Source organism: Scyliorhinus torazame, chromosome 3 (genome assembly GCF_047496885.1).
Source record: "Scyliorhinus torazame isolate Kashiwa2021f chromosome 3, sScyTor2.1, whole genome shotgun sequence".
Taxonomy (NCBI): domain Eukaryota; kingdom Metazoa; phylum Chordata; class Chondrichthyes; order Carcharhiniformes; family Scyliorhinidae; genus Scyliorhinus; species Scyliorhinus torazame.
The window spans coordinates 146244831-146263569 of record NC_092709.1 but is presented as its reverse complement, the minus strand read 5'-3'; the positions used below and the strand labels follow the sequence as shown (position 1 = coordinate 146263569).

At 48.4% G+C, this 18739-nt stretch overlaps 1 protein-coding gene across 1 annotated transcript in view; it reads left to right on the top strand.

Annotated features, from left to right (window-relative positions):
- LOC140408742 (uncharacterized) overlaps positions 1-18739 on the top strand; it is a 264053-nt gene that overhangs the window by 85212 nt on the left and 160102 nt on the right. The gene's annotated exons all lie outside the window — the stretch shown is intronic.

Here is an 18739-nt window from a genome sequence, read left to right as displayed (position 1 = left end):
TTTGCAATCTGGAGAAGTTTTTAAGCTGATCAGACTGCCTGCTGGATACCTTTTTTAATATAAATTTAGAGTACCCAATTCTTTTTTCCAATTAAGAGTAAATTAATTGTGGCCAATCCACCTACCTTGCTCATCTTTGGGTTGTGGGGGTGAGACCCACACAGACACAGGGAGAATGTGCAAACTCCACACAGACAGTGACCCGGGGCCAGGATTGAACCTAGATGCCGTGAGGCAGCAGTGCTAACCACTGCACCACCATGCCGCCCGGCCTGCTGGATACCTTGGTGTTGACCACCACATTTCTCTTGTAGGAGCTGTCAAATTCAAACTGGCATCAGAGTAGAGGAAGTCTGCACTCTGTTCAATGTTTGTAGGCAGCTCTTTTGAGTACTGATCCTTCACTGTTGATCATGTAATCCAGAGCACAACATATTGTAACTCCAAACAGTGATTATAAAGAGAAAAGAAAGAAAGATTTTGCAACTGGTGGTCGAATAAGTAGATCTAAAATTTTGCGGCTTGTGAGAGGGTAGTAGTGGTGGTGATCAGCGAAGTGGGGAAAGTGGGGTGGTGAGTGTGGTGTAGACATTTGGAGTGGAATGCTCCACTGGTCTTGTTTCCAGCTTATGATGCACTTTCAATTGATGATGGCCTCTGATCATCACCTGTTTTATGGGTACGTTTGTAGATGTTCTCAAGATGGCACTGATTTTTAACAGCCCCATGAGTTCCATCTTGAACCTTCACGCTGACCTAAAGTACTCGAGGAGCAAAGGCACTTCAGCACTGCAATACTAGGCCATCCAACCCCAATAGTAAAATTACCCAAGCCTTTCAATTTGGACAATGTCAACGTCCTCTTCAACAGGTGGTACAAGAACTTCAGAATATGGGCCTGGGTGTTTTGAAACCATGGACGAAATTCTCCTACCCGCTCCGCCACATTTCTGCCCCGACCGGCCGGCGGGAGTCTCTGTAACACCGGCCAGTCAATGGGGTTTCCCATTGTGGGGCAGCCCCACGCCGTCGGGAAACCCCCGGGCGCCGGCAAAACGGAGACTCCCGCCGGCGGAGAATGACGCCCCTGTAGTTAGATATTTAGCGCTGACAGGGTTAAGTCCCTGCATTATCTGTTGCTGGATATAGTTATTATACCACCTTCAAAAAACATCAAAATAATCTAAAAGGGCAGGTACAGGTGACATTTATTAACTGAACATATAGTATTACAATTGTTCTCAGAAGGACAGGCCTGTTTTTAATGAAATTGGCTGAGTGCTCAATGGTCTGCATGCAGGGTACTAAACCCTATGGCACAGCAAGTCTTCGCAGATGCATTAGTCATATTTTACATCTTTTGCTTTTATACTCAACTTTTATAACAGTCAGAGATAGCTGCGTGAATAATCGCCGATGGTAATGGTACAGCTCTTCATCTCCATTACATCCATAATTCCAACATTTCAGATCAAATCTACCAGAAGAGAAAGAAACCTCTTTGACACAAAGGCGTGAATTTTTGAAAGGGTTCTCCTGGTAGTCTGCCTTAACTAAGGTAAAAAACCACCATTTTCTGGAGTCCCCGTGGCTCTGACATTAGATAAGCAGAGAAACCCCACAGCTATTCACCTGCAATGTTTTTATTGTTTAGCATGGAGATAGCAATGATTTATTTAATGGAGAAACACTGGAAAGTTGAAAAGCAAGAACTTAGTTAAGCAGTGGGATACGTTTCATTTGCGAGTTGATGATTTTTTTTTTATCATAGTATTTACAGTGCAGAAGGAGGCCATTCGGCCCATCGAGTCTGCACCGGCTCTTGGGAAGAGCACCCTACCCAAGGTCAACACCTCCACCCTATCCCCATAACCCAGTAACCCCACCCAACACTAAGGGCAATTTTGGACACTAAGGGGCAATTTATCACGGCCAATCCACCTAACCTGCACATCTTTGGACTGTGGGAGGAAACCGGAGCACCCGGAGGAAACCCACGCACACACGGGGAGGATGTGCAGACTCCGCACAGACAGTGACCCAAGCCGGAATTGATTTCTGTGATCTATTTGCAATGGTGTCCATACAGGAGCAAATACAATTGGTAACATTGACTCAGAAGATTAAGGACTTGACTAGAGCACATAATCTTGGTTGACCGTTCAATGTAGTACTCAGGGAGCGTTGCACTGTTGAAGATATCATCATTTGGTCCTGTCCACATTGTTCAGGTAAGCATTAAACATCCCAAGACACTATTTGTAGCAGAGCAGGGAAATACCGCCATTCCCTGGTTAAAATCTACCCTAAATTAATAGCACCAAACAACTCTTGAAAACTCATTCATCGTCTTTCTTAATAGCTGCTACATAACGGTCACTGTATATTTTAAATTGATTAATTCTGCAAAGTCCTTTGGGATATTTCAATGTATTTCAGGCTCTTGCTGCAGTAGCCTTTTACTCGCCTCCAGTGGACCCCTCCGCCAGCCTCCATCCCTCCCCCAGACTTTCATTCCTTCTTCAGGTCCACCCCATTCAGCGGGATCGCCGCTTGGCCCTCTAAGCTGTTGGGGTCTACTGCTCAGCTCTGACTAGTCTCACCACCCTCGCTCGCTTTCCTATACCCACTCCCCTCCTCAACTTTGATTTGATAGATGTTTTCAAATTATGAAAGGGAACAGAAGGGGTAGATTGGAGGAAACTTTTCCACTGGTTGGGGAATCTACACGGTCTCAAACTTAGTGCCAGGCATTTCTGGGAGAAGTTAGAAAACTCTCCTTCACCCAAAGAGTGATGAAAGTTTGGAACTCTCCGCTGCAAGAATAGCAGTTGATGCTGGGTCAGTTGTTAATTTTAAATGTAAAGTTGATGGATTTTTGTTCACCAAAGCTGTTAAGGACATGGGACAAAGGTTGACGATCAGCTATGATCTCATTGAATGGCGGCGGAACAGTCTTGAAAGGATAAATGGCCTATTCCTGCTCCTAAACCTCCCTCAGCAGCTGCAAACCTGAACTTTTAACCATGGTGTTCCAGTGTCCCTGCCAACATCTGCCAAGGATTGGGAGAAAGAGGAGTTCAAGCAAGGGCATGAAAAGGCAGATCTCCTTGCACCTCAAGCATCCAGTGCCCAATTCAGATTGGTTCAGGAACCAAGATGTCAAGCACATTGTACACCTACTTGGCTATGTTGGAGCAGACCTAACTTCACTACTGCTGTTTCACAAGGGAGGCTGTTACTATAAGACCATAAGACATAGGAGCGGAAGTAAGGCCATTCGGCCCATCGAGTCCACTCCACCATTCAATCATGGCTGATTTCAACTCCATTTACCCGCTCTATCTCCATAGCCCTTAATTCCTCGAGAAATCAAGAATTTATCAACTTCTGTCTTAAAGACACTCAACGTCCCGGTCTCCACCGCCCTCTGTGGCAATGAATTCCACAGACCCACCACTCTCTGGCTGAAGAAATTTCTCCTCATCTCTGTTCTAATGTGACTCCCTTTTATTCTAAGGCTGTGCCCCTGGGTCCTAGTCTCCCCTGCTAATGGAAACAACTTCCCTACGTCCACCCTATCTAAGCCATTCATTATCTTGTAAGTTTCTATTAGATCTCCCCTCAACCTCCTAAACTCCAATGAATATAATCACAGGATCCTCAGACGTTCATCGTATGTTAGGCCTACCATTCCTGGGATCATCCGCGTGAATCTCCGCTGGACCCACTCCAGTGCCAGTATGTCCTTCCTGAGGTGTGGGGCCCAAAATTGCTCACAGTATTCTAAATGGGGCTTAACTAGTGCTTTATAAAGCTTCAGAAGTACATCTCTGCTTTTATATTCCAAGCCTCTTGAGATAAATGACAACATTGCATTTGTTTTCTTAATTACGGACTCAACCTGCAAGTTTACCTTTAGAGAATCCTGGACTAGGACTCCCAAGTCCCTTTGCACTTCAGCATTATGAATTTTGTCACCGTTTAGAAAATAGTCCATGCCTCTATTCTTTTTTTCCAAAGTGTAAGACCTCGCACTTGCCCACGTTGAATTTCATCAGCCATTTCTTGGACCACTCTCCTAAACTGTCTAAATCTTTCTGCAGCCTCCCCACCTCCTCCATACGACCTGCCCCTCCACCTATCTTTGTATCATCGGCAAACTTAGCCAGAATGCCCCCAGTCCCGTCATCTAGATCGTTAATATATAAAGAGAACAGCTGTGGCCCCAACACTGAACCCTGCGGGACACCACTCGTCACCGGTTGCCATTCCGAAAAGAACCTTTTATCCCAACTCTCTGCCTTCTGCCTGACAGCCAATCATCAATCCATGTTAGTACCTTGCCTCGAATACGATCGGCCCTTATTTTACTCAGCAGTCTCCCGTGAGGCACCTTATCAAAGGCCTTTTGGAAGTCAAGATAGATAACATCCATTGACTCTCCTTGGTCGAACCTATTTGTTATCTCTTCAAAGAACTCTAACAGGTTTGTCAGGCACGACCTCCCCTTACTAAATCCATGCTGACTTGTCCTAATCCGACCCTGCACTTCCAAGAATTTAGAAATCTCATCCTTAACGATAGATTCTAGAATCTTGCCAACAACCGAGGTTAGGCTAATTGACCTATAATTTTCCATCTTTTTTCTTGTTCCCTTCTTGAACAGGGGGGTTACAACAGCGATTTTCCAATCCTCTGGGACTTTCCCTGACTCCAGTGACTTTTGAAAGATGATAACTAACACCTCCACTATTTCTTCAGCTATCTCCTTTAGAACTCTAGGATGTAGTCCAGCTGGGCCTGGAGATTTATCAATTTTTAGACCTCTTAGTTTCTCTAGCACTTTCTCCTTTGTGATGGCTACCATATTCAACTCTGCCCTCTGACTCTCCGGAATTGGTGGGATATTACTCATGTCTTCTACTGTGAAGACTGACGCAAAGTACTTATTTAGTTCCTCAGCTATTTCCTTGTCTCCCATCACTAGATTACCAGCGTCATTTTGGTGCGGCCCAATGTCTACTTTTGCCTCCCGTTTGTTTTTAATGTATTTAAAGAAACTTTTACTATTATTCCCAATGTTACTGGCTAGCCTACCTTCATATTTGATCGTCTCCTTCCTTATTTCTCTCTTTGTTATCCTCTGTTTGTTTTTGTAGCCTTCCCAATCTTCTGACTTCCCACTACTCTTTGCCACATTATAGGCTTTCTCTTTTGCTTTGATGCATTCCCTGACTTCCTTTGTCAGCCATGGCTGCCTAATCCCCCCTCTGATAACTTTTCTTTTCTTTGGGATGAACCTCTGTACTGTGTCCTCAATTACTCCCAGAAACTCCTGCCATTGCTGTTCTACTGTCTTTCCCACTAGGCTCTGCTCCCAGTCAATTTTCGTCAGTTCCTCCCTCATGCCCCTGTAGTTACCTTTATTTAACTGTAACACCTTTACATCTGATTCTACCTTCTTTCTTTCAAATTGCAGACTGAGTTCTACCATATTATGATCACTGCCTCCTAAGTGTTCCCTTACTTTAAGATCTTTTATCAAGTCTGGCTCATTACATAACACTAAGTCCAGAATGGCCTGTTCCCTCGTGAGTTATGTTGTCATCTGAGTCTGGCCAGAAGACCAGATCCAGCAGAGGGACAGCTCAATCTATTGCCATGGAAAGCGCCCAAAATTAAAAATTCCTGCCATCAGATTGTTTCAAGCTGCCACTGGTGACATTGGCATAGAATGCAAACTATAACCCTTCAATGGTCACAGAAAAGCAAGTTTACCAGGAAAACCACTTGTATACATTTTCCCAGCTGCACGTGAGGACACATTACTGTTGTTCGAAGGCAGGCTTTCCTGAAGTAATAATAATAATCTTTATTGTCACAAGTAGGCTTACATTAACCCTGCAATGAAGTTTCTGTGAAAATTCTCCAGTTGCCACACTCCGGCGTCTGTTCGGATACACTGAGGGAGAATTCAGAATGTCCAATTCACCCAATAAGCACATCTTTCGGGACTTTGTGGGAGGAAACTGGAGCACCCGGAGGAATCCCAAGCAGACACGGGGTGAACTTGCAGACTCCGCGCAGACAGTGACCCAAGTGGAAATCGAACCCAGGTCCCTGGCGCTGTGAAGAAGCAGTGCTAACCACTGTGCTACTGTGCTGCTCAAGTGCAAGGTCACTTTGAAATTGCACCTTTAGTGATGCACCAAGTGCACCACTTTGGGGATGGCTGCATCTTCTGCCAACTCTCAGCTCCACACATGTTTGAGGTGTATGTTGGATGAGATGCAAATCAGGGGCGAAATTCTCCGGAAACGGCGCGATGTCCGCCGACTGGCGCCCAAAATGGCGCAAATCAGACGGGCATCGCGCCGCCCCATAGGTGCGTAATGCTCCGCATCTTTGGGAGCCGGGCCCCAACCTTAAGGGGCTAGGTCGGCGCCGGCCAAAGTTCCGCCCCGCCAGCTGGCGGAAAAGGCCTTCGGTGCCCCGCCAGCTGGCGCGGAAATGACATCTCCGGGCGGCGCATGCGCGGGAGCGTCAGCGGCCGCTGACGGCATTCCCGCGCATGCGCAGTGGAGGGAGTCTCTTCTGCCTCCGCCATGGTGGAGACCGTGGTGGAGGCGGAAGGGAAAGAGTGCTCCCACGGTACAGGCCTGCCTGCGGATCGGTGGGCTCCGATCGCGGGCCAGGCCACCGTGGGGGCACCCCCCAGGGCCAGATCGCCCCCCGGCCCCCCCAGGACCCCGGAGCCCGCCCGCGCTGCCTTGTCCCGCCGGTAATGTAGGTGGTCTAATCTACGCCGGCGGGACAGGCATTTTAGCGGCGGGACTTCGGCCCATCCGGGCTGGAGAATCGCGCGGGGGGGCCCGCCAACGGGCGCGGCGCGATTCCCGCCCCCGCCGAATCTCCAGTGTCGGGGACTTCACGCCAGCCCCCGGCGATTCTCCGACCCGGCGGGGGGTCGGAGAATCTCGCCCCAGGTGTACTGTATTTTACTGACATTCTGAGTTCTTACCTGCCAAGTGAGAACTACAGCACTTGTACCCAAAACTGATCACAGAATCTCAGGCCCAAAGTAAACTCATTAAACCGGTTTTCACAATATGTAGTAAAGGTTTAGAATATATACATTTAACAAACCACAGAAAATAATTTCTCATTTTGACGTTTTTCCCTTTAAGAAGCGTTATTGTGACTGTGACTATTGAGGCCGTTAACTGCTTCTCTGCCCCCCCCCCCCCCCCCCCCCCCCCCACTCCATCCAGGGAGGGACACTGCCATCGACCAGTTATGCAGTTCTCCGGGAGTTATCCTTCTTCTGCCGATGTTACAGCAGAAAGACAGGAAAACCCTTGTGGCAATTCATGGGCAGAGTATCTTTGTCTCAATCACATGAGGCATAAAATTGCTACATATTATTATATTTACATTTATTTTGTTGCGGGAGCTTCAGGATGCCATGAAATTGTGTCCATATCTGTGTGTAAACGGCAGTTTGCTTACTTACCAAGACTACGTGATCCTCAAAGCCTGGATGATTGCTGTGTTATATCAGTGGAATATCATTACAAACTTTTTGCAGCCATAACCTATAGCCCTCTGCCCACAGTCTGTGACCTCTATGAACTCGTGTGCCTGTGCTGTGTATAATTAATTCCTGTTTTGGTTGGGCCAGGAATTAATAGTTTTCTGCAGATGATTCATGCAACTGACATCTTGCATTTGAAAGCAGATTTATGAACTATATATACATCTAAAGATTGTATTGACTTTGTGGAGCAAAAACTAGCACGGGAGAACACTTGAACTGTAAAATTATCATAACACCAAATTTCAGCTAATGTAATCACAAATGGTAAGCAGCCTTACAAAAAGAGGAGTCCTTTAAAGTACACATAAGAAACCTTCAGAATGAGAACTAGGCACTAGCGACAATATTAACCACCTCGCGAGAAATTGAGATCCAAATTTTCACTGTAAAGATCCCATAGTGACTGAAAATTCTAAATCCCACCCCCTGAACCTGGCATTTCCCATCTTGTTGGGGTGGGGCTGTAGTCGGGCCAGCCACACACACGTGCATGACTCATGTACCCAGATGGCCATTCAAGTCACCAGCAACCTCTGCTGAAGCGCAATTTTGGAAGGGGAGCAGAACCCGGAATGTGCAGATTAGATCATGTAAAAGGAGGTCAGAACTTGGTGGATTTGTTTGGATGGTCAGGGTAGCCCTTTGGATATCGAGTATCGGGACATCTTTGGGAGATATAAGGCATCCTTTGAGATTGATAAAATTAAATATGATTGTGCACTTTTTATGCACAAACTCATTGGAACTGTTTGGCTATCAAAGAACTGCCCAGTTGTCAGGGAACTGTCAAGGACGTGTCAAAAGATAATAGGTGAGTTGACATGGAGAGGGTACGGGAAAAAGGTGGTGGGTAAATGGGCATGTATTGGCATATGGGATATGAGGGACCATGGTAGCCATAGATTGGTGTGGATGAGGCATAAGGAATGTTTGAAGGGGAAGGGCTGCTTTTTGTTTTAATCTTTTATTTATTTAAATACAGTGCCAATGCACAAAGGCAGGCCTTTCAATCAGTACACCTTCCAGGGTCGTCCACCCCAGCTCCTATTTCAGTAGGGTAAATATGATTAAAGAAGTTATGAGGATTGCAGAGAGAAATTGTTCAGTATTCTACACGTTTGACCAATGCATTATAACATGTTGGAACTTCAGCACTGATGTAAATATTACAGATTGGATTGATGTTTGCATCCCAGGATGAGAAATACTTTAAACAGAAAAGTGAATTTTCCAGCACAAATCCGGTGTCAGTTTTTGTTTGTAATGTTCCTGTGAAACATGTTGGGAAGTTTTATTCTGTTATCTGTAAATGCATGTTATTATAATATCATTACTACTTTGTTAGAACAGAGGCGATGGGGGATATTTTGAGCCCGCATTAGCCTTCCACGAGAATGGCTTCGTGGACACAAAATCCGGATAGAATCAGGAAATGTGATTATCTCCGGCGAGATCGGGATTTCCGATTTTCACCCTTCCTCACCAGTGGTGTAATGCAAAACATGCCGCAGGAGCCCAGGGACCTCACGTTAATTAGCATGTCATTAGCGAGCACTCACTCCAGGACTTCCACCCTCCCTCCTCACTGAATATTCAGCGACCACCTGCGTGATGTCACCCCGGCAGCATTTACAACAGGTTTACGAACTGGCAGCCTCACCTCTGAGGAGGATTTCGGAGGCAAGCTTTCAGTCAGCCTTCACCCTCCATTCTGGTATTCCCTTTTTAGTGCAGTGGAGAACCCTGGAGCCAGTTGAGGTGGCGCTTCTAATAATAATAATAATATAATAATAACCTTTTATTGTCACAAGTGTGAAGTTACTGTGAAAAGCCATTGCGTCGCCATATTACTGCGCCTGTTCAGGTAAGCTGGTATGGGAATTGAACCCGTGCTGCTGGCCTTGTTCTGCATCACAAGCCAGCTGTCTAGCCCGCTGAGCTAAACCAGCCAATACTCATAACAATCATTGAGACATTGACGTGCCTTGCAGTGGCCAGGACCAGCACCCTGCAGAGGAGGGGGGATGCTGGGCCCATTGTTATTCCAGGAGAAGCACCTGATTCCAGGATGGTGGAGCGTCATAAGGGACACTACTGGCAAAGGGTCTTCCGACATTGAACATCCTACCTGCAGATGCTGGTGCTTCAGTGCTGGAGAAGACTGTGTATGTTCTGGGTGACAGTGGTACACCTTTGCAAGTCCTGCAAGAGCTGATACCACATGGAATGGGAGGACACCCACTGCCCGTGGCCCTTAAAAGTTACCGCCGCTCTGAATTTTTATTCAAGTGGCTCGATCCAGGATCGCACCAAAGACCTGTTTGGCATTTCCCAGTCAGCTATACACAAATGCATGAGAGAGGTAACAAATGCCCTTTATGCAAGGGTACGCATGTATATAACCTTGGACCTGGACCAGGCGAACCAAGGCCCCAGTGCCATGGCCTTCGCCCACTTAGCAGGCATGCCCCAGGTGCAAGGTGTGATAGACTGCACCCATGTGGCCCTCGGTCTCCTGGCATTGTGCAGCCATTCATGAACCTCAATGGATTCTAGTCCCTCAATATCCATATCATTTGTGACCACATGGTGTGCATAATGCAGGTGTGTGCCCGTTTCCCTGGGCCGTACCAGCATCAGTGTGTCTTTACTGAGTCATCAGTGTGGGAGATGCAAGAGACATAGTGCTGCTACTCTCACACTCCACAGGGAAGAAGTGGCAAGTGTGCGCAGGGGTTGGTGGAGTATGGCACCATGAAATGACAGGGTGGAGGATTTGCTGGTGAACAAAGTGATGTTCAATACAGGAGCTGTATTAAATTGGTGACCTACTCAACTGGTGCCAAGGTTCACCCATGCCCATGAGGTGCCGACAGTTTCGTACTCTCACTCACCCTGCCACTATGTTAAGGTGTATCTCCAGAAGGTTCAGGCAGCCTGCTGCCTTCCACACCCTGTTGTCTGAGATGACCTTGTGGGCATCCCCGGGGGGCCTGGCCTACCTTCGAGCAGCAGGGGTGCGGCAGAGGACCCTTCCCCAGTGTGCTGGACTGGAGGCGTGTCACTCACAGGGAGGGGAGGTGTCCGATGGGCTGGAAATCTCCAGGTTCCCCGAGGTGGAGGGCCCCAGGCTGCACTTCTGCCAATCTTCTTCCCTTCGGGTGGCTGGGGGTCCCAACACTCCTTCGTGGGACAGAGTGAGATCCAGAAGCCCTGCCGTCCTCTGGCACAGACACTCGTGGATTCCCACCAGTGGAATTGAAGCCCTGCACACATGGAGCTCATGCCCTCAGCCATGGAGCACCAAGGGTATCCACTATGATCACCACCCTCGCAGTGTTGGCCTCATTGCTTGGCGTGATGTCACCATCTCCTTGGACAGAAGGTGGTGGGACTCCTCCAAATGGCCTTGCTCAGAGGAGAGATGATATCATCCTTTTCTGATGTTCATGACTCTGCCTTTGCAGTTCCAGCAGCTTTAGAACAACTGGACCCAGGGCACATCGTCGGCCAGGGGCTCAACAGAGTGCCGGTCCCCTGGACTGCCCTACCTCGAACTCCTGAGGATCTTCAGCTTTGAAGTGTTCACCAGTGAGTGAAGCAGAGGCCTACCTACTAGTTAATCCCACTGAGATGTGAGTATCTGTGCTGGTGGAGGGTGCAGGTGCCAGGTGTGACAGCTCTTCAGTGGCAGTGTCTGAGAAGTCTCCCTCATGTCCGAGGATTATCCGGGCTGGTCTACTGATTGCCTTTCAAGGAAAGGGAGATGGCATGAGTGCATCACAGGGGATAAATGATGGGACAATGTTTAATCACATGAGGCTTGAAGAATGACTGTGGCCTGAGGGTTCTCACTTTTGTCTGCAGCCCTCCAGGTAGTGCTCTGCACAGGCACGGTCCTCCACTCCCAGCTAGCTCAAGGGCTCTTTCCTCCAAGGGGATGAGGCTTCTGAGCTCGCTCATGACTTTGGATGTCTGTGCTCGCTCACGCCTGTTATGTCCTGCAATGAGATGGATGGGGAGAGTGTAGGCAGGAATCCTGCCAGTTCAGGTGGTGGTGAGGTGTGGCATGTGTGGGCGTTGAGTGGGAGAGGAGATGTGAGGAGCAGAATATATACTGGGGGAGATCATGGGGAATGGGGGGAGAGAGGGCCTCGTGACAACTATTGGCAACACGTGAGGTAGCTGGGTGAGAGATCGCCTTGGGGTTGTGCGAAGGGGTGCAATGGGAGACTAGATTATACAGACTTACATGAAGGAGGTTATTCATCTTCTTGAAGAACTGTTACCCTGTCCTCTTCTGCAGTGTGCTGGCACTGACTATCACTGCCACTGCCTCCCAGGTGGGGGTGGTGACTTTGCTGGAAGTAAGTCTGCGCAACCGTGGATGGAGGACATGTGGCAGGGGGGTGGGAACCGATGCAGGAAGTCGCAGGGAAGTAAAACGGGGCCAGAAACAAAAATTAGTAAGGGGGAAAGTGTAAGGCAGAGAAGCCATAGTCAACAATCAAAAAGGGGTACAGTGACTGAAGAGAGTGTGAAAAGGGAGGTGGCCAATGCAGGACCGAGGGTGTTGTACCTAAATGCGCGCAGTGTACGGAACAAGGTAAATGAGCTTGTTGCACACATTGAAATTGACTGGTATGATGTTGTGGACATCACAGAGACGTGGCTGCAAGGGGATCAGGGCTGGGATCTAAATATACAAGGATATGTGTCCTATCAAAAGGACAGGCAGATAGGCACAGGGGGCGGGGTTGCATTGTTAGGAAGGAATGAAGTTAAATCGATAGCAAGGAGCGATATAGGATCAGAAGGCATAGAATCTCTGTGGGTAGGGTTGAGGAATCGCAAAGATAAAAAGACCCTGATGGGAGTTATGTACAGGCCCCCTAGCAGTAGTCAGGATGTGGGGCAGAAAATAAATCAGGAGATAGAAAAGGCGTGTAAAAAAGGCAATATTACAATAATCATGAGGGACTTCAATATGCAGGTGGACTGGGAAAATCAGGTTGGTAGTGGATCCCAAGAAATGGAATTTGTGGAATGTCTAAGAGATGGGTTTTTTGGAGCAGCTTGTGACAGAGTCTACTAGGGAACAGGCAATTCTGGATTTGGTGATGTGTAATGAGGCAGACTTGATTAGGGAACTTAAGGTGAAGGAACCCTTCGGGGGCAGTGACCACAATATGATAGAATTTACCCTGCAGTTTGAGAGGGAGAAGCTGCAATCAGATGTAACGGTATTACAATTAAATAAGGGGAACTACAAAGACATGAGGGAGGGGCTGGCCAGAGTTGATTGGAAAAGGAGCCTAGCAGGGAAGACAGTGGAACAGCAATGGCAGGAGTTTTGGGGGGTTATTAGGGAGGCACAACAGAAATTCATCCCAAGGAGGAGGAAACATGCTAAGGGGAGGACAAGGCATCCATGGCTGACGAGGGATGTCAAGGACAGCATAAAGGCTAAAGAAAAAGCATACAAAAGTGGTGAGGATTAGTGGGAAACCAGAGGATTGGGAAGCCTTTAAAAGCGAGCAGAGGACAACTAAAAAAACAATCAGCGGGGAGAAGGTGAAGTATGAGTGCAAGCTAGCTAGTAATATGAAGGAAGATAGGAAGAGATTTTTTTCAACGTATAAAAGGTAAGAGAGAGGCAAAAATAGACATTGGACCACTGGAAAATGTGGCTGGAGAAGTAATAATAGGAAGCAAAGAAATGACAGACGAACTGAATAGTTACTTTGCCTCAGTCTGCACGGTGGAAGACACCAGTGGGATGCCAGAGCTCCAGGAGAACCAAGGGGCAGAGGTGAGTGCAGTGACCATCACTATGGAGAAGGTTCTGGGGAAACTGAAAGGTCTGAAGGTGGATAAGTCACTTGGACCGGATGGACTACACCCCAGGGTCCCAAAAGAGGTAGCTGAGGAAATTGGGGAGGCATTAGTGATGATCTTTCAGGAATCACTGGAGGCAGGAAGGGTCCCAGAGGACTGGAAGGTAGCTAATGTAACACCACTGTTTAAGAAGGGAGGGAGGCAGAAGATGGGAAATTATAGGCCGGTTAGCCTGACTTCGGCATTGGTAAGATTTTAGAGTCTGTTATTAAAGATGAGATCGCAAAGCACTTGGAAGTGCATGGTAAAATAGGGCTGAGTCAGCACAGCTTTGTCAAGGGGAGGTCGCGTCTGACAAATCTGTTAGAGTTCTTTGAGGAGGTAACAAGCAAGTTAGACAAAGGAGAACCAGTGGACGTGATTTAGATTTCCAGAAGGCCTTTGACAAGGTGCCGCATAGGAGACTGTTAAATAAGTTAAAAGCTCATGGTGTTAAGGGTAAGATCCTGACATGGATAGAGGATTGGCTGACTGGCAGGAGGCAAAGAGTGGGGTTAAAGGAGTCTTTTTCAGGATGGCAGCCGGTGACTAGTGGTGTGCCTCAGGGGTCTGTGCTGGCACCACAACGTTTTACAATATACATTAATGATCTGGAAGAAGGTACTGAAGGCACTGTTGCTAAGTTTGCAGATGATACAAAGATCTGTAGAGGGACAGGTAATATTGAGGAAGCAAGGGGGCTGCAGAAGGACTTGGACAAGCGAGGAGAGTGGGCAATGAAGTGGCAAATGAAATACAATGTGGAAAAGTGTGCGGTTATGCACTTTGGAAGGAGGAATTTAGGCATAGACTATTTTCTAAATGGGGAAATGCTTTGGAAAGCAGAAGCACAAAGCGACTTGGGAGTCCTTGTTCACGATTCTCTTAAGGTTAATGTGCAGATTCAGTCGGCAGTTAAGAAGGCAAATGCAATGTTAACATTCATGTCAAGAGGGCTAGAATACAAGACCAGGGATGTACTTCTGAGGCTATACAAGGCTCTGGTCAGACCCCATTTGGAATATTGTGAGCAGTTTTGGGCCCCATATCTAAGGAAGGATGTGCTGGCCTTGGAAAGGGTCCAGAGGAGGTTCACAAAAATGATCCCTGGAATGAAGAACTTGTCGTATGAGGAACGTTTGAGGACTCTGGGTCTGTACTCGTTGGAGTTTAGAAGGATGAGGGGGGATCTTATTGAAACGTATAAGATACTGCAAGGCCTGGATAGCGTGGACATGGAGAGGATGTTTCCACTTGTGGGAAAAACTGGAACCAGAGGACACCATCTCAGATTAAAGGGTCGATCCTTTAAAACAGAGATGAGGAGGAATTTCTTCAGCCAGAGGGTGGTGAATCTGTGGAACCCTTTGCCGCAGAAGGCTGTGGAGGCCAATTCACTGAGTGTCTTTAAGACAGAGATAGATAGGTTCTTGATTAATAAAGGGATCAGGGGTTATGGGGAGAAGGCCGGAGAATGGGGATGAGAAAATATCAGCCATGATTGAATGGCGGAGCAGACTTGATGGGCCAAGTGGTCTAATTCTGTTCCTATGTCTTATGGTCTTATGGACATCCCACCTCTGCTGCACATCATCCAAGAGTCTGGTCAGGGCTCCCGCTGTGAATCCTGGTGCTGGTGTCCTGGCAGCCATCCCCTCGACTGGACCTGGAACCAGTGCAGACCTCAACTGGGCACCATTTAGTATCGATTTCCACAATCGTGGACCAGGCATGATGGCACCTCGGGAGGTCTCACAGCCCATTACAGCACCCTGGGTGGTAAGGGACAGGGCAGGGTAGTACCCTAGTGCCCCTTCTGGCAGATGGGCACCTTGATACTGCCAGCCTGGCAACCTGGCAGTGCCCCCTAGGCACCCTTGCAGTACCTGACAGCTAGAGTGCCCAGTTGGCACTACCAGGGTACTGGGATGGCAGTGCCAAAGTGTCCAAGTGCCAGGTTGGCACTGCCTGGGAGTCATGACCATGAAAGAAGGGATGAGGGGCCAAATAAAGGTTGCAGGGAGAATGGGGGTCCTGAAAGGAGGGGGTGTAGAGATTGGGGCAGCCTTCAAAATGGCACCCCAATCTGTGAGGTCCTCTTGGCAAGCTCAGCTCTCCAGTGGAGGAAATCTCTCAGAGTGTGACCTCGAAGGGGAGAAACTCCCCGAGGCCCCAAAAAACAGCTAAGTGCTGTTGAATAGCGGTGTCAATCTCAGCACCGAAGCCGCCGAGAAACACCCTGCCAAACGGGCCCGAAACCGGACTTGGAAATGTGTCCGGTGAATCGCACCCTCAATGTCATAATGGAATTCCTTTACTGACAGTTCTAGGTCCCATGAGACGCTCAACTTGAAATTACACTTCGATTACCCACAAATAAACCAATCCAGACAAGAAAAAATTGGAAACATTTTGGTTGATTCAATTCAGCTGCGTTTGAGTTCCACAGCAACTATTGACTCCAATGATAACCAGTGTTCGAATTGCACTCCGCTATTTCTGACTATGGTATTACATATTATTGTTATGTACGCAGCGGTTCAGCAATCTGTCTTTCACTTCCAGCATCTGGGGTGGCAATCAGCCCAGACAGATGGAGTGAATGTCTATACTCTGCCAGCTGTTAAAGCACTCATGAAATGAAATTGGGGATTTTGAAGCCACTTCATAACAGGAAGGTTTCACAGTTTTGCACAGACTTAATTCAGTGCAGATTGGCAGTCTCAGAGCAGAAAAGGATGTCTGTTCTGAAAATATCAAATATTTTCCTGGGTGCAGTGCCTCTATGTTAGAGCAGAGTGGAGGGAGCTTTAGTTTACATTATGCATATATTTTATTAAAACTGGAAGATACAAATATTTGATGAGAAAATTTTCCATTCCCCATTTCCAAGAGCCTGCATCTTGATTGCAAATAAATTTTGCTGTGGAATCTTTTTATTAATTTGAAGCATTGTTGACTTATGGAGAATTTCAGGGCATCGGAAGAATTAAGTGAAAGGATCTTCAGTGAAATTTGTTGTTGTTTACTAATGTTGACCTTTGTATTGAATACTGTAGTTGGAGGTATGTATTTGCACAAAGTTTATGTTCGCTTTTCAAGCCACCAGAATTTGATAACCATGACAGAGACCCATTTGATTGGGATTTGATTAGAAATGCAATGCCTCAGAAGACCCACAGCAAAATTATCCCAACTTCCTGCACTTTAACGGTAGGAGCTTGGAACATTTTTCTGGAATAATGGGCAGGATTCTCCCCTACTCAGCGGGCGGGGGGTCCCGGCAGGACGAAGTGGCGTGAACCACTCCGGCGTTGGGCCGCCCCTAAAGGTGCGGAGGAATCCGCATCTTTAGGGACTAGGCCCACCCCGGAGTGGTTTGCGCCCCACCGGCTGGCGTGGAAGGCCTTTGGTGCCACGCCAGCCAGGGAAGGCCAGTCCGAAGGGACTCGGCCAGCCGGCGGGAGTCTGCGCATGCGCGGGGGCGTCAGCGGCTGCTGACGTCATCCCCGCGCATGCACATGAGAGGGGGGGTCACCTACGCGTCAGCCAAGGCGGAGGCTGATGGCCGCGCGTAGGAATAGAGTGCCCCCATGGCACAGGCCCACCTGCGGATTGGTGGGCCCCAATCGTGGGCCAGGCCACCGTGGGGCACCCACATGGGCCAGATCGCCCTGCGCCCCCCCGCACCCCAGGACCCCGGAGCCCGCTCGCGCCGCCAGGTCCCGCCCGTAAGGGACCTGGTTCAATTCACGCCGGCGGGACCGGCATAGAAGCAGCGGGACTTCGGGCCATCGCGGGCCGGAGAATCGCCGGGCGGGGGGGGGGGGGGGGGCCCGCCGACTGGCGCGGCGCGATTCCCGCCCCCGTCGAATCTCCGGTGCCGGAGAATTCGGCGGCTGGCGGGGGCGGGATTCACGCCGCCCCCCACCGATTCTCCGACCCGGCGGGGGGTTGGAGAATCCCACCCAATTGTCTCCGAAACAATCATGGACTAGCCCAGGATGAAGTCCAAGATGTTTGACATTTCTGCCAGCCTGATTTACTACCCAGAAGTGGCAGATGGAATTCAACCTAGATAAATGTGAAGTGATTCATTTTGGAAGGTCGAATTTGAATGCTGAATGCAGGGTTAAAGGCAGGATTCTTGGAAGTGTGGAGGAACAGAGGGATCTTGGGGTCCACGTACATAGATCCCTCAAAGTTGCCACCGAGGTTGACAGGGTTGTTAAGAAGACGTATGGTGTGTTGGCTGTCATTAACAGGGGGATTGAGTTTAAGCGCCGCGAGGATTTGCTGCAGCTTTATAAAACCCTGGTTAGACCACACTTGGAATATTGTGTCCAGGTCTAGTCGCCTCATTATAGGAAGGATGTGGATGCTTTGGAGAGGGTACAGAGGAGATTTACCAGGATTCTGCATGGACTGGAGGGCATGTCTTATGAAGAAAGGTTGAGGGAGCTAGGGCTTTTCTAACTGGAGCGAAGAAGGAAGAGCGGTGACTTGATAGCGGTGTACAAGGTGATGAGAGGCATGGATAGAGTGGATAGCCAGAGACGTTTCCCCAGGGCGGAAATGGCTGTCACGAGGGGACATAATTTTAAGGTGATTGGAGGAAGGTATCGGGGAGATGTCAGGGGCGTCATTCTCCGCCGGCGGGAGTCTCCGTTTTGCCGGCGCCCGGGGGTTTCCCGACGGCGTGGGGCTGCCCCACAATGGGAAACCCCATTGACCGGCCGGTGTTACGGAGACTCCCGCCGGCCGGTCGGGGCAGAAATGTGGCGGGGCGGGTAGGAGAATTTCGCCCCAGAGGTAGGTTCTTTACACAGAGAGTAGTGGGTGCATGGAATACACTGCCAGCGGAGGTGGTGGAGTCAGAGTCATTATGGACTTTTAAGCGACTCTTGGACAGGCACATGGAAAGCAGTAAATTGAAGGGGTGTAAGTTGGTTGATCTTAAATTAGGTAAATGGTCGGCACAACATTGTGGGCCGAAGGGCCTGTACTGTGCTCTATTGTTCTATGTTCTAGTTCTCGACTGGGCCATCCGGTGGATTATTCCACACCGTAGACATTGAAAAGAAGAACGATTTGCATTCATATAGCATTTTTATGTCCCCAAAATATCCCCAAACATTTTACAGCCAACAAGTTACATTTAAAGTGTGGTTGCTGTTGTATTGTAAGCACATATGGCGGCCAAAATGTGCACAGCAAGGTCCCACAAACTGCAATGAAATGGAGCTGATCATCTGAAAAAGC